The sequence below is a fragment of the Callithrix jacchus genome, chromosome 7, assembly GCF_049354715.1.
Source record: "Callithrix jacchus isolate 240 chromosome 7, calJac240_pri, whole genome shotgun sequence".
Taxonomy (NCBI): domain Eukaryota; kingdom Metazoa; phylum Chordata; class Mammalia; order Primates; family Cebidae; genus Callithrix; species Callithrix jacchus.
The window spans coordinates 100,055,147-100,066,806 of NC_133508.1; the positions used below are offsets into that span (position 1 = coordinate 100,055,147).

The following is an 11,660-nucleotide window of genomic DNA, read 5'->3' on the forward strand; positions in this document are numbered from 1 at the left end:
GATTGTGAGGTTTAATGGAAATCTGTGTGTGTGTGTGTGTGTGTGCACGCACGCCTGCGTGTGCGTATGTGTGGTGTGATTATTATTAAAGAAAAGGTCTCAAATTGATTAAACTGTTCAGATAAAGATAAATATAGTGTCCCCAGCCCCACCCTCCAAAGTGTAATTCTTGAGCAGTTTCTCATGCCAAGTTCTGGATGACTGAATCGTAAGAGAACTTAGTAATCGCCACCTGGGAGAGGGTGAAGGAGTGGGAACTAAGGCAACAGATGTAAAAAGTTAAGCAGGTGCCCCGCAAGTGGGAAGGGAGTCAATGTGTCTAATGTTCTATCTGACCAGGACTGATGTGGGTGGAGGGCCCCGGGCTGTGGCTGCCACTCCCTGGGTGAGAGGTGAGGGGCCTGAGAACAGGAGCCAGCTGCTTTCACTTGCTCCCAGGCCTCCCTGTCCCAGAGTGGCCAAGCCCACTTCTTGAAATAACCAGCTGCCAGGGCCCCTGGGAAGGCGGGAGGTGGGAGAGGCTTCCTGCCTACAGTGTGAGGAACTGAGCCGCCGACCTGACCACTAGGAGGCAGGATCACCTTACCTAACCCACTGGCAGGCTCGCCCAGAGGCCTGGACGCCTTTGAAAAGAATCTGCTTGCTCTGGGTCCAAGAGTAACCTGACCCAGGTTCATCAAGAATAACGAAGAGAAGGAGTTCGCCTTTGAATTCTGGCTCTAACACTATCTGTGGGATCCTAGGGAAGTCACTAACCTTGGCAAGCCCCAGTTCCTTCATCTGTAAAATGGAGGCAATGATGTCTGCCCCTTAGGGTGGTTGTAGGATGAGAAATGGTGTCTGGAACATAGTGGGTCCCTGGTAAGTAACAGCTATTATGTGTAAAAAGGGTGCTCATGAAACACGTCCCCACAAACATGCCTAAAATCCTCCCTACTCACATACCACTTAGGCAGATCCAATTCAGTTTGGACAGCTCAAGAGTAACAGGGTTGGAAATTTGAGCCCTAGATACGAAGCCCCCAGCTGCTCCCTTTGGAACATGCTGAAAGGGATGGAGGTAGCCGTAGGGGCTCCATATGCCAACTGCCCTGGCAGGACCCTGCCTGAAAAGTCGCAATCTCTGTCCTGCTTTGGGAAACAGAATCGTGTATCCTTAATCCTCCTTATAGGAAAAAGCTGGGCAATGGAGTCCAGGCGAGAATGCCAGGGCTTGAACTCTACTGGGTCAGTGAGCGACCACGTGCCCCTCATGGGTGGAGTTGGAGGCTGAAGAGACTTTTGGAGAAAAAGACGCAGTTGGTGTAGGTGGCCCCTTGCAGGTCAGCCACCTGAGGCCTGTCTACCCTGCCACCCACTGTCTTACAAGTGTGAGAGCTAGAAAAGACCTCGGGTACAGTGGTGCCTACAGATGAGTTTCATTTGACCTATGTTTCCGACACTTCCTGGCAGCTCAGGCTCTGGAGAGGGGCTCAGAAGACAGCTTCTGCCTTACGTTGCCTTTCAAAACTATGACTTACTCTCAATGATGCAAGCTAATTTGCATCCAAAACCCTAGCTGTAAGGAAATGAGAAATGTGGTATTTGATGTTCTGGTCTCTGAAGAACAAAAGGCCCCCCTAGAAAAGAGAGAAATGGGAAATGTGGGAGCCAGCACCCCCATATCCTCCACAGGTACCAACATTTAAGGAATCCACAGCTTTCACAGGAAAGTCCAGTTTTTCTGGGCAAGTTAGAAGACCTGATAGCAGTGGGCACTCACTCTCAAGACAGTTTGCTGGCATGAAGCTGTGGCTGTGCCCCAGCTGGGCATTTGCTCTCTCGTTCTTCCCCGGCACTACCGGCCTGGCCCCTGAATGGCCATGGAGTTTGCAACCCCCACCTTAAAGACTGGACCCCTCTTCAGGAGATGGCTTGGTCTAGCCTCTTCCCTTATGGATAAAGAAAGCAGGGCCAGGAGAGGGGACTTCCTCTGGGTTCTGTGACTCTTGATTGCCACTGTGGAGGCTGGAGCTCATCTTCCTGATTCTCCAGTGTCCCCTGTTTTTACCGCATTGTTCTGCCTCTCCTTGATGTTGCATAAACTGTGGCCTGAGTGGAAGAGACAAACAGTGGAGACCAATCGAGGCACTGTCCATGTGAAGTTTGGCAGGACTCACTTTCGGGATGGCCACGCAGTATCTGAGTGGTGGTCCTGAGCTTTTAAACAACAGTTATATTACGGTCTTTATTCTCTCTTTTAAAAGGCAAGAAATACTGTAACATATTTCCCACAAAACGATTAACATTTAATAAAAAGTTTTAATGTTATCAGGAAGATTAGGCTCTCCAGAATGATTCATTCCCAGAGGGTTTCAGATGGCCACCGTTTTAGTAAAATTGCTCTCATCTGGAGAACACCTTTAACTTACCCAAAGCATTTTCATGTGTGGTGATGCATTGCAATCTTTAATATATATTTTTATTTTAATGTTTAAGTCATGTGATCCTCCTTTAAATGAAATTTTACTTGAAACCTCAATATATAATAGAGATACAAACAGAACAGTTCTGGGTGAAGCTGGGCTGGGAGACTCTGAATCCCACTCACGGACTCCTTCGTTCCCCACCCGCCCTGCTGGAAGCGCCACCACCCGAGGTCCAGGGTTCTCCACACCTGCTGTTTCTCAGCCACAGAATCGCCTGGGAATGCGGAATAGAGTGTAGATTCCATGGCCTCATATTGCCCAGTTGATTCCAATCTCGCAGTTGAGGCCTGGGCACCTGCATTTTAACGAGCCCACGCAAGGTGGTTTTTGTGCATTCTGATGCTTGAGAAACTCCGTCCTGGGCTTCCAGGGAGCATCATTTGTAAACTCATTCATTCTGTTTTTGACATGAATGGGTGACAAGGAGTCCATGAGTGGGATTCATCATGGTGGACCCCCTGCATTCTTCCCATCAGACCACGCTGCAGGAATGCACAGAACTGGAGTAAGCCCCTGTGGCCATGTGAGCCCAGGCCCATGTTCTATCGAAGCGGGTATCAGAGGCCACCAGATTATCTCTAGCCCTTTCCCTGTCTTTCTCAGAGAAAGGAGAAGGTGTCACACAATGGATGGAGTAAGCCAGTCACATGGGTCTGAATTTGAATCCTCCCCTTCTACTTCCCAGTCACGAACCTCAGTTAAGAAGATTAGAAAGCATACAGTTGGCCGTCTGTATCTTCAGGTTTTGGATCCATGGGTTTAATTATCTGCTGATGAAAAATGTTCAGAAAAAAGGAACAAATAATAATACAACAATGAAAATTAATCAAATTTTAAAAACAATGTAGCAGCTATTTACATAGTATTTATATTGTATTAGGTATTATAAGAAATCCAGAAATGATTTAATATATGGGAGGAAGCATGAGATTACATGGAAAAACTATACCTTTTGATACTGGGGACTCGAGCATCTATATCTTGGTATCCCTGGGGTTCTTGAACCAAGCCCCTAGGGATACAGAAAGATGACTGAACATGTAAATGGCCCAGCAGATGCCTCACATCAAGTGCTTAATAAATTGGGAGCTGTTACTGCTCTTATTCTTAAAGAGTGGCCTCGTGTTAAGAGGGGTCCCATGTAGACGACAGTCCTCTTGAAGTTCTCTGGGTTGGATTCCTGGTAAGCAGCCTGTGTTGTCCCCAGTAGCAAGGCCCACAGATGTAAATGTGGGACAACTAGGGTCCCACAGGACACTGCTAATAGGAATGTCCTGGTCTGGAGAAGAGATTGTTCAGAGAAAGAGCCATGTCCATGCAGCAAAGGGGGATTGTCCTCTGTGGCTTGGCCTTCGCCTGCTTGGAGACCTTTGGTTTGGCTCATTTCCCTTGCAGCATCACCCTCCTTCCCCCATCACTGCCACCTTTTCATATGAGTTCTCTAGAGCTGGAAGGGGGCCTGGGGATCCTAGGCCTGGCTCCACACCACTTGTATCCTTCACCTAATCCCCCCAGTGGAATAGTAGCCCAGGAGAGAGGCTAGTGGGACCCAGCACCTGCCCGGGGTCCTGAACCAGAATGGCAGGCTCAGTAAGTGAGCCTCCTTCCAGCTCCAGGCAGCCTCCTTGCATCACCCCTTAAGGCCCATCACCCTGTGCCCCACAGTTGCGTCTTCACACACTGATGGGTGCAGTAGCCTTCCTATGAACTGGTGTCCCTGAGTGGGAGCCTTCAAGGGTAGTGTCCAAGGCCGCTTCTCATAGCTGTGACCCAGGGAAGGGAAGGATCTGTGTCCTAGACCTGCAGGAGGGCGTGGACGATACTGGTGCTCAGAGTGGGCCACTCCCAGATTGAAAAATAATGATACTAAAATAAAAGCTGCCTCCTGGGGAAGGAGGGTAATTGGGCCACAACTCAGAGAGAGGTACGGAAAGGAGGGGAGGAATAAGAAAGATGACCCCAAACACCCCCTCATCCACTGTGCTGGCCTGGGGTCATCTCTGCAGCAGGGAGCTGACTGGTGCTTCCTCATTCCCCATATGGAGGAGTCACACTGGTCAGTGTTTCCAAGTCACCTCTCCAGACCCCAGCCCCTTATGTACCCTCTATCTCCCTCATCAAATCTCTGTGCCCCAAACACATCTTCCCTTTCACAGACAACTCAACCCACTCACTGGACTCCAAGCCTTTGGTCTTTGTGGTAAACCCCAGGGAGGTGAAGCCCTCTCTCCTCCCTGCTCCTAGAGCCTGGGACCCTCCCAAGGTATAATTCTTCCACATTGTTTCATACCTCTTGTGATGTGTGTGTATGTTTATCACCTTTGATAGAATTTCTTGCCATATTATTTTGTTATTTTTAGTGTCTACTACAGAACCTGGCACACAGTAGGATATTAATAAATGTTTGATGAGAGGCCAACAAATGTATGGAAAAATATTTCACATCACTAATCATCAGAGAACTGCAAATCAAAACCACAACAAGATACCACCTCACCCCAATCAGAATGGACATTACTAAAAAGTCAAAAAACAACAGATGCTAGCCAGGCTGTGGAGAAAAGGGAATGCTCTTACACACACTTAGTGGAAATGTAAATCAGTTCACCCACTGTGGAAAGTAGTTTGGAGATTTCACAAAGAACTTAAAACAGAACTATCATTTGACCCAGCAATTCCATTACTGGGTATATCCGTAAGAAAACAAATCGTTCTACCAAAAAGACGTAGTCACATGTTCATTGCAACATTATTTGCAATAGCAAAGACATAGAATCAACCTAGGTGCCCATCAATGGTGGACTGAATAAAGAAAATGTGGCACATACACACTATGGAATGCTATGCAGCCATGAAAAAAGAATGAAATCATGTCCTGTGCAGCAACATGGATGCACCTGGAGGCCCATTGTCTTAAGCAAATTAGCACAAGAACAGAAAACTAAATATCATGTGTTCTCACTTATAAGGGGGAGTGAAACAACGAGTATGCATGGACATAAAGATGCAATAATAGACATTGGGACTATTAGAGGAAGGAGGGAGGAAGGGAGGCAATGGTTGAACAACTAACTGTTGGTTGGGTACCATGCTCAGTACCTGGATGATGGGATCACCCATACTCCAAACCTCAGCATCACACAATGTTCTCAGGTAACAAACATGGACATATACATATTTAATCTAAAATAAAAGTTGAATAAAATTAAATGATTAATGGATGGATAAAAGCATTTGACATGGAGCATCCCAGAACCTGGGCCACACACAGGGATTGTTTCAGAGGTAAATAGGAATGGTGCTGCTGCCACCAACACCCCCCAGCACATTCGGTACAGAAATAAATGCACAGATATAGACTGGGGCAAGTGCTAGGACAGCAAACAAGTTATGAGTCAGGAACGGGAGCTCTACTGGTAACTGGCGGTTCAGGAGGACCACTGGGAGGACCTGACGGGCCGGGTGGGGAAGGAGGCTGAAGAAAGGGCATGTGAGGGGAATCTAGGGGCAAGAGCTGCACTGCCTGAAGGAACTAAAGGAGGACAGATGTGTCTGTAGCCACATGAACAAGAGAGAGAGGCCTGGACGGGCCAAGAAGGACAAAGAGGCCAGGTCATCAGGGCCTTTGCAAGAGAGTTTGCCCAGGACTGGGGTTGACACCTGTTGTCTGGCATACTATTAATAGCACTCAATTCACCCTCAGAAAGGTCTCAGTTTGGAGGATAAATTATGAGGTTGCCCTGCTGATAGGCCATGCAAAGACATGGATACAGTTGTCCCTTGGTACCCTTAGAGGATCAGTTCTAGGACCTCCAGAGGATACCAAAATCTGTGGGTTGCTCAAGTCCCTGATATGAATGACATTGTATTTGCATACAACCTGTATACATCTCTCTGCATTCTTTTTCTTTTCTGTTCTGTTCTTTCTTTCTTTTTTCTTTTCTTTTCTTTCTCGTTCTCTCTCATTTTCTTTGACAGAGTCTCTCTCTGTTACCCAGGTTGGCATTCAGTGGCACAATCTCTGCTCACCGCAACCTCTGCCACCCAGGTTCAAGTGATTCTCCTGCCTCAGCCTCCTGAGTGGCTGAGTTGCCAGCAGAGTTCCTGACTCATAACCTCCTGTTGTTTGCTGTCCTAGCACTTGTCCCAGTCTGTATCTGTGCATTTATTTCGACTAAAGGTGTCCGTAGTAGAGACAGGGTTTCACCATGTTGGTCAGGCTAGTCTCGAACTTCTGACCTTGTGATCCACCAGCCTTGGCCTCCTAAAGTGCTGTGATTACAGGCTTGAGCCACCACGCCTGGCTTCCCTGTATACTTTCAACCATCTCTAGGTTACTTGTAATTCCTAACATAATGTGAAGCCTATGTAAGCAGATGTCACATTGTTTAGGGAATGATGACAATGGGGAAAACTCTGTACAGGCTCAGGACAAACACATTTATTTTCCCCTGGATATTTTTGCTCTGTAGTTGGTTGAAACCACAGCTGCAGTCCCCACAGAACAGATGAGGAACCCATGGATATGGAAGGCTGACTGCACACGTATCCTAAGCACAGTGGAAAGCTAGTTTTCAGCAGGGGAACAACATAACATTCTTTGAACAAATGAGGATTGGAAGAACATTTTTAACAGCAAAAACAGTAGACTGAGGGTAATGAGATAAAGGAAGACCCTGAGGAAGAGGAACGCGGTTTCTAGCTGGGAAGAGCTAGAGTTGTGGGGAAGATCTTGGAGGTCACTGCATGCTGAGTACATCATGTCTGGAACAGAGCTGGGGGCAAGTGTTAGGGTGATGTTGCCAGATGCCTTCTGAAAACAAAGAACTAAATAAATTCTAGAAGAGAACGAAGTGAGGCATTCTAAAACTGAGCAGGAAGTAGGAGCCATCGGGCCTTACATTTTATTTGGATTTGTGAATAAAAGCGGGCTTCAAGTTGACTTCACTTATTGAGTGCCTCCTCTAGGCTAGGTGATACGAGAAAGCAGCAAGCACCGACTCAGGACCTGATGCAGTAAGGATAGAGATGGGAACGATGTTTATCAATACTATACATGTTACCGCCTAATATAACCATATAATGACGTATAGTATCAGTACATAAAAATATTTATCTATAAAGGTATATATTGCATATAATGCAGATAATTACTATACATGCTATTATTCATATTCTATAAATGGAAAAATTATTTCTCTGTATGAGAAAATGAAATAGAAATAAGAGGGCCACAGGAGAGATTGGAAGGCCAGTCCCATCTGATGCCGGGTGTAGACAGCAAGTGTGACAGGAGTGGAGAGAAGATCTGTTCTCTGAGGTGGGAGGGCAGGAGAGCGAAGTTAAGGCCATGGGAAAAAGGGCTGATCCTGAAGGAAGGAGACGGAGGAAGAGAGTGCAAAGATCAAGGAGAGAAATGATGTGACTAAAAGCTCCAAAGAGTATCACCTGAGGTCAGGAGTTCGAGACCAGCCTGGCCAACATGGCGAAATCCCATCTCTACTAAAAATATAAATTACCTGAGTGTGGTGGCGTGTGCCTTGGGAGGCCGAGGTAAGAGAATTGGTTGAACCCAGGAGGCAGAGGTTTGCAAGGCGCCAAAATTGTGCCACTGCACTCCAGCCCTGGAGACAGAGCGAGACTCCATCTCAAAAAAAAAAAGCTCCAAGGCTGCAACGTAGTCACAGGTTAAGCGTAAATGTATTGAGCACTTACTATGCTCCAGGATTGTTCTAAGTGCTTCATGAATGTTTACATGTATATTCTCACAACAACTGTATGAGACAGGCACATTTAATCCTCATTTTACTGGAGAGGGAACTTGTGCAGGAAGAAATTATCTGGCTAAGTTCACACAGAGAGGAAAGAACAAAACCAGAATTCAAACCCAGGTGGCCCACTGCTGAGCCCATGTTCTCCGAAAAGACATCCTCTTGTACTCTGCAGTGTTTGGCAAACAGAGAGTGGTCATTTTAGCTGGGCCACGTGGAGCCATTGCATGGGGACAGGGTGTATAAAGGACAGAGCAAGAGCTTTGCCATCAAACGGTCTGAGAGTGCATTCCCTCTGGCAGTGAAACCTCCTGAGCCTCAGTGTGCTCAGTGTTAATACAGGTATAATGGTACCCACACAGAGGGATGCTGTGAGGATTCACCAAATAATATCTACAAAGTGATGTTCATTAAACGACGGCTGGAAAGATACACGTTGTAAGCACTGAGGGTTCTTTTCATTTTTTTGAGACAGGGGTCTTACTCTGTCACTCAGGCTGGATGCAGTGGTGTGATCTTGGCTCACTGCAGCCTTTGCCTTCTGGGCTCAAGCCATCTTCCTACCTCAGCCTCCGAGTAGTGGTGATCACAGGTGCGTGCCACCACATCCAGCCAATTTTTTGTATTTTTGGTGGAGATGGGGTTCCACCATGATATCCAGGCTGGTCTTGAACTCCTGAGCTCAAGCAATCTGCCCGCCTTGGCATCCCAAAGTGCTGGGATTACAGGCATGAGCCACTGCACCCAGCACACTGAGGATTTTAAAGAGCGGGCTACAAAACTGAGGCTGGTCATTTGGAAACTTGGTAGAGATGGTGCTGGGGCAGGGAGAGCCTAAGGCAGGTGGGGAGGCAGGAACGATTACAGGTTTGTCCTTGTCACTGTAAGGGAGGAGAACTCGTGTTTTTCTGTTTTCCCTGCCTGGGATCCTAACTCTGTTATGCTTCCTCAACCAGGCTCTTCCCAGCAGAGTGACCCTGGCCCTGGCCTTGAACTGTCCTCTAGACTTATTTTCAGCTTTTCACTTTGTAATCCAACAGTATTAAACTATATGGTCAAAAAAGGACTGCCAGGCATATGGGTTTAGTTTGTGCATGCAGACCAGGAAGGGGAGGAGAGGGATACTCTTTGACAGTCCTTAAGAAAAAAGCATCTGTTCTAAGTACAAAGTGGAAGCAGCCCAGAACATGCCGAAAGCTTCCAGAAAGGCACTGGGGGTGCTCTGCAAATCTGCCTTCCTTCTCCCTCTCCCCTACCTCTTTCTAACCCCCACCTCCCTAACACGATCCTCCAAGGTCTTGAGGGCAAAAGGCAGTGAGGAATAGCAGAATTTCCAAAAGGTCCAAGAGTTTGTGGAAGAGTCTACCAGTATGATTAGGGACATTTATTTTATTCTTATTTATTCGTTTATGAGACAGGGTCTTGCTGTGTCCCCCAGGCTGGAGTGCAGTGGCGGGATCACGGCTCACTGCAGCCTTTTTTCTCCAGCTCAAGGAAGTCTCCTGCTTCAGACTCCCAAGTAGCCGAGACTACAGGCACATGTCACCAGACCTTGCTATTTTTTTTTTTTTTTTAATTTTTAGTAGAGACAAGGGCTCACTATGTTGGATAGGCTGGTCTCTAACTCCTGAGCTTAAGTGATCCTCCTGCCTTGGCCTCCCAAAGTGCTGGGATTACAGGCATGAGCCACCATACCCAGGCAGTTTTTGTTATGTAAGTCTGTGTGAATATCTTCCTCTACTATTAAAACTTAAATTTTAAACTGATGTTTACAAGTTATTCTCCCTACCACACTAATTTTTTTAGCTAGCCTGGCAACCAAACCTCAGCCAGGTTAACTGACTTGTTAGTAACAGTTCAAGATTCAAACCCAGGTTGGTGTGACCCCAGAATCTAAGCTCATAAGCGCTGCTCTGCTAAACTCCTTGTAAGATGGTATTTTGTTAGAGGTACATCTATTCCCGGTTGTTTAGAATGATTATATTTTCTTTTAAGCAAATCCAAATGCTTTTTATTGTTGGTGATGGTGACGGTAGCTCCGTGCAATGCTTGGAAAAGCCAACCTTGAAAACCTGGATCTGTGGCATTTCCTCTCTCTTTGCAGTTAGACAGGCAGGAATTCAAATCCTGACTCACCAGCTCTATGATCTGGCAAGTCACTCAACCCCTTTGCTCCTCAGCCTTTTTATCTATTAAATGGGTATAATAATACTCACCTTGGAGTGTGAATTAGTTCAATCATTGTGGAAGACAGTGTGACGATTCCTCAAGGATCTAGAAATAGAAATATCTCTTTTTGACCCATCAATCCTTTTACTGGGTACATACCCAGAGGATTATAAATCATTTGATTACAAAGACACATACACACGTATGTTTGTTGCAGTGCTGTTTACAATAGCAAAGACTTGGAACCAACCCAAATGCCCATCAAAGATAGACTGGATAAAGAAAATGTGGCACATATACACCATGGAATGCTATGCAGCCATAAAAAAGAATGAGTTCATGTCTTTTGCAGGGACATGGAACTGGAAACCATCATTCTCAGAAAACTGACACAAGAACAGAAAACTCAACACTGCATGTTCTCATTCATAAGTGGGAGTTGAACAATGAGAACACATGAACACAGGGAGGGGAATATCACACACCAGTGCCTGTTGGGGGGTGGGGAGATAGCAGGGGTGGGGGGACAGGGGAGGGATAACATTAGGAGAAATATCTAATGTAGATGATGTGGGGATGGATGCAGCAAACCATCATGGTACATGCATACCTATGTAACAAACCTGCGGGTTCTGCACATGTACCCCAGAACTTAAAGTATCATAAGAATACCCACCTTGCTGGATGACGGGCAGGAGTTGAGATGATGAATACTGAGCACCTGGCATGGAGCAGGGTCTCCATAAAAAGCAGCTGTTGTTATTAGCAGGGTCTAGATTACGTCTGCAAAATGTCACTGGTGAAGGCCTCCTCTTTTTGGCAGTGAAAGTTTCCACCGTTTGTTGTCACTGTTTGCGAGGCAGGCTGCCAGGGAGACTGGCTGCCCCACCCAGATTCTCTGTTATTGCATTCTCTTGCCTCCCTAGCACAGTTGGCGGCTTGAGCCAGCAGTGGGCAAGACCATTATCTTCCACATTTGTCATCAGGCTTGATGGATAGTATTCCCAAGTTAATGCCATAAATGCTGTTTGGAAATTACGAGTCCATGCTGCTGGTGGTCTGGCCAAAAACAAACAAACAAACAAACAAACAAACAAACAAACAAACACAGATTAATTTATAATCATGTATATAAATTTCATAGATAGTATTATTATCATTCAGGGGTTGAGTCATGGTGCATATGGGGAGTGGCTAGTGGAACCGAAAACCATGTCGCTATAACTCAGTGTAATTCCGAAGACAAGTTATA

The 11,660-nt window shown here is 46.3% G+C and overlaps 1 long non-coding RNA gene across 1 annotated transcript; it reads right to left on the reverse strand.

Moving 5' to 3' along the window:
- Positions 1–6,901: 6,901 nt before the first annotated feature.
- On the reverse strand, positions 6,902–11,510 carry LOC128928345 (uncharacterized). Its single transcript, XR_008473247.2, has 3 exons — positions 11,085–11,510; positions 10,456–10,513; positions 6,902–7,476 (listed from the first exon to the last, which is right to left on the reverse strand). It is a non-coding gene; the product is annotated as an uncharacterized LOC128928345 (long non-coding RNA).
- Positions 11,511–11,660: the final 150 nt, after the last annotated feature.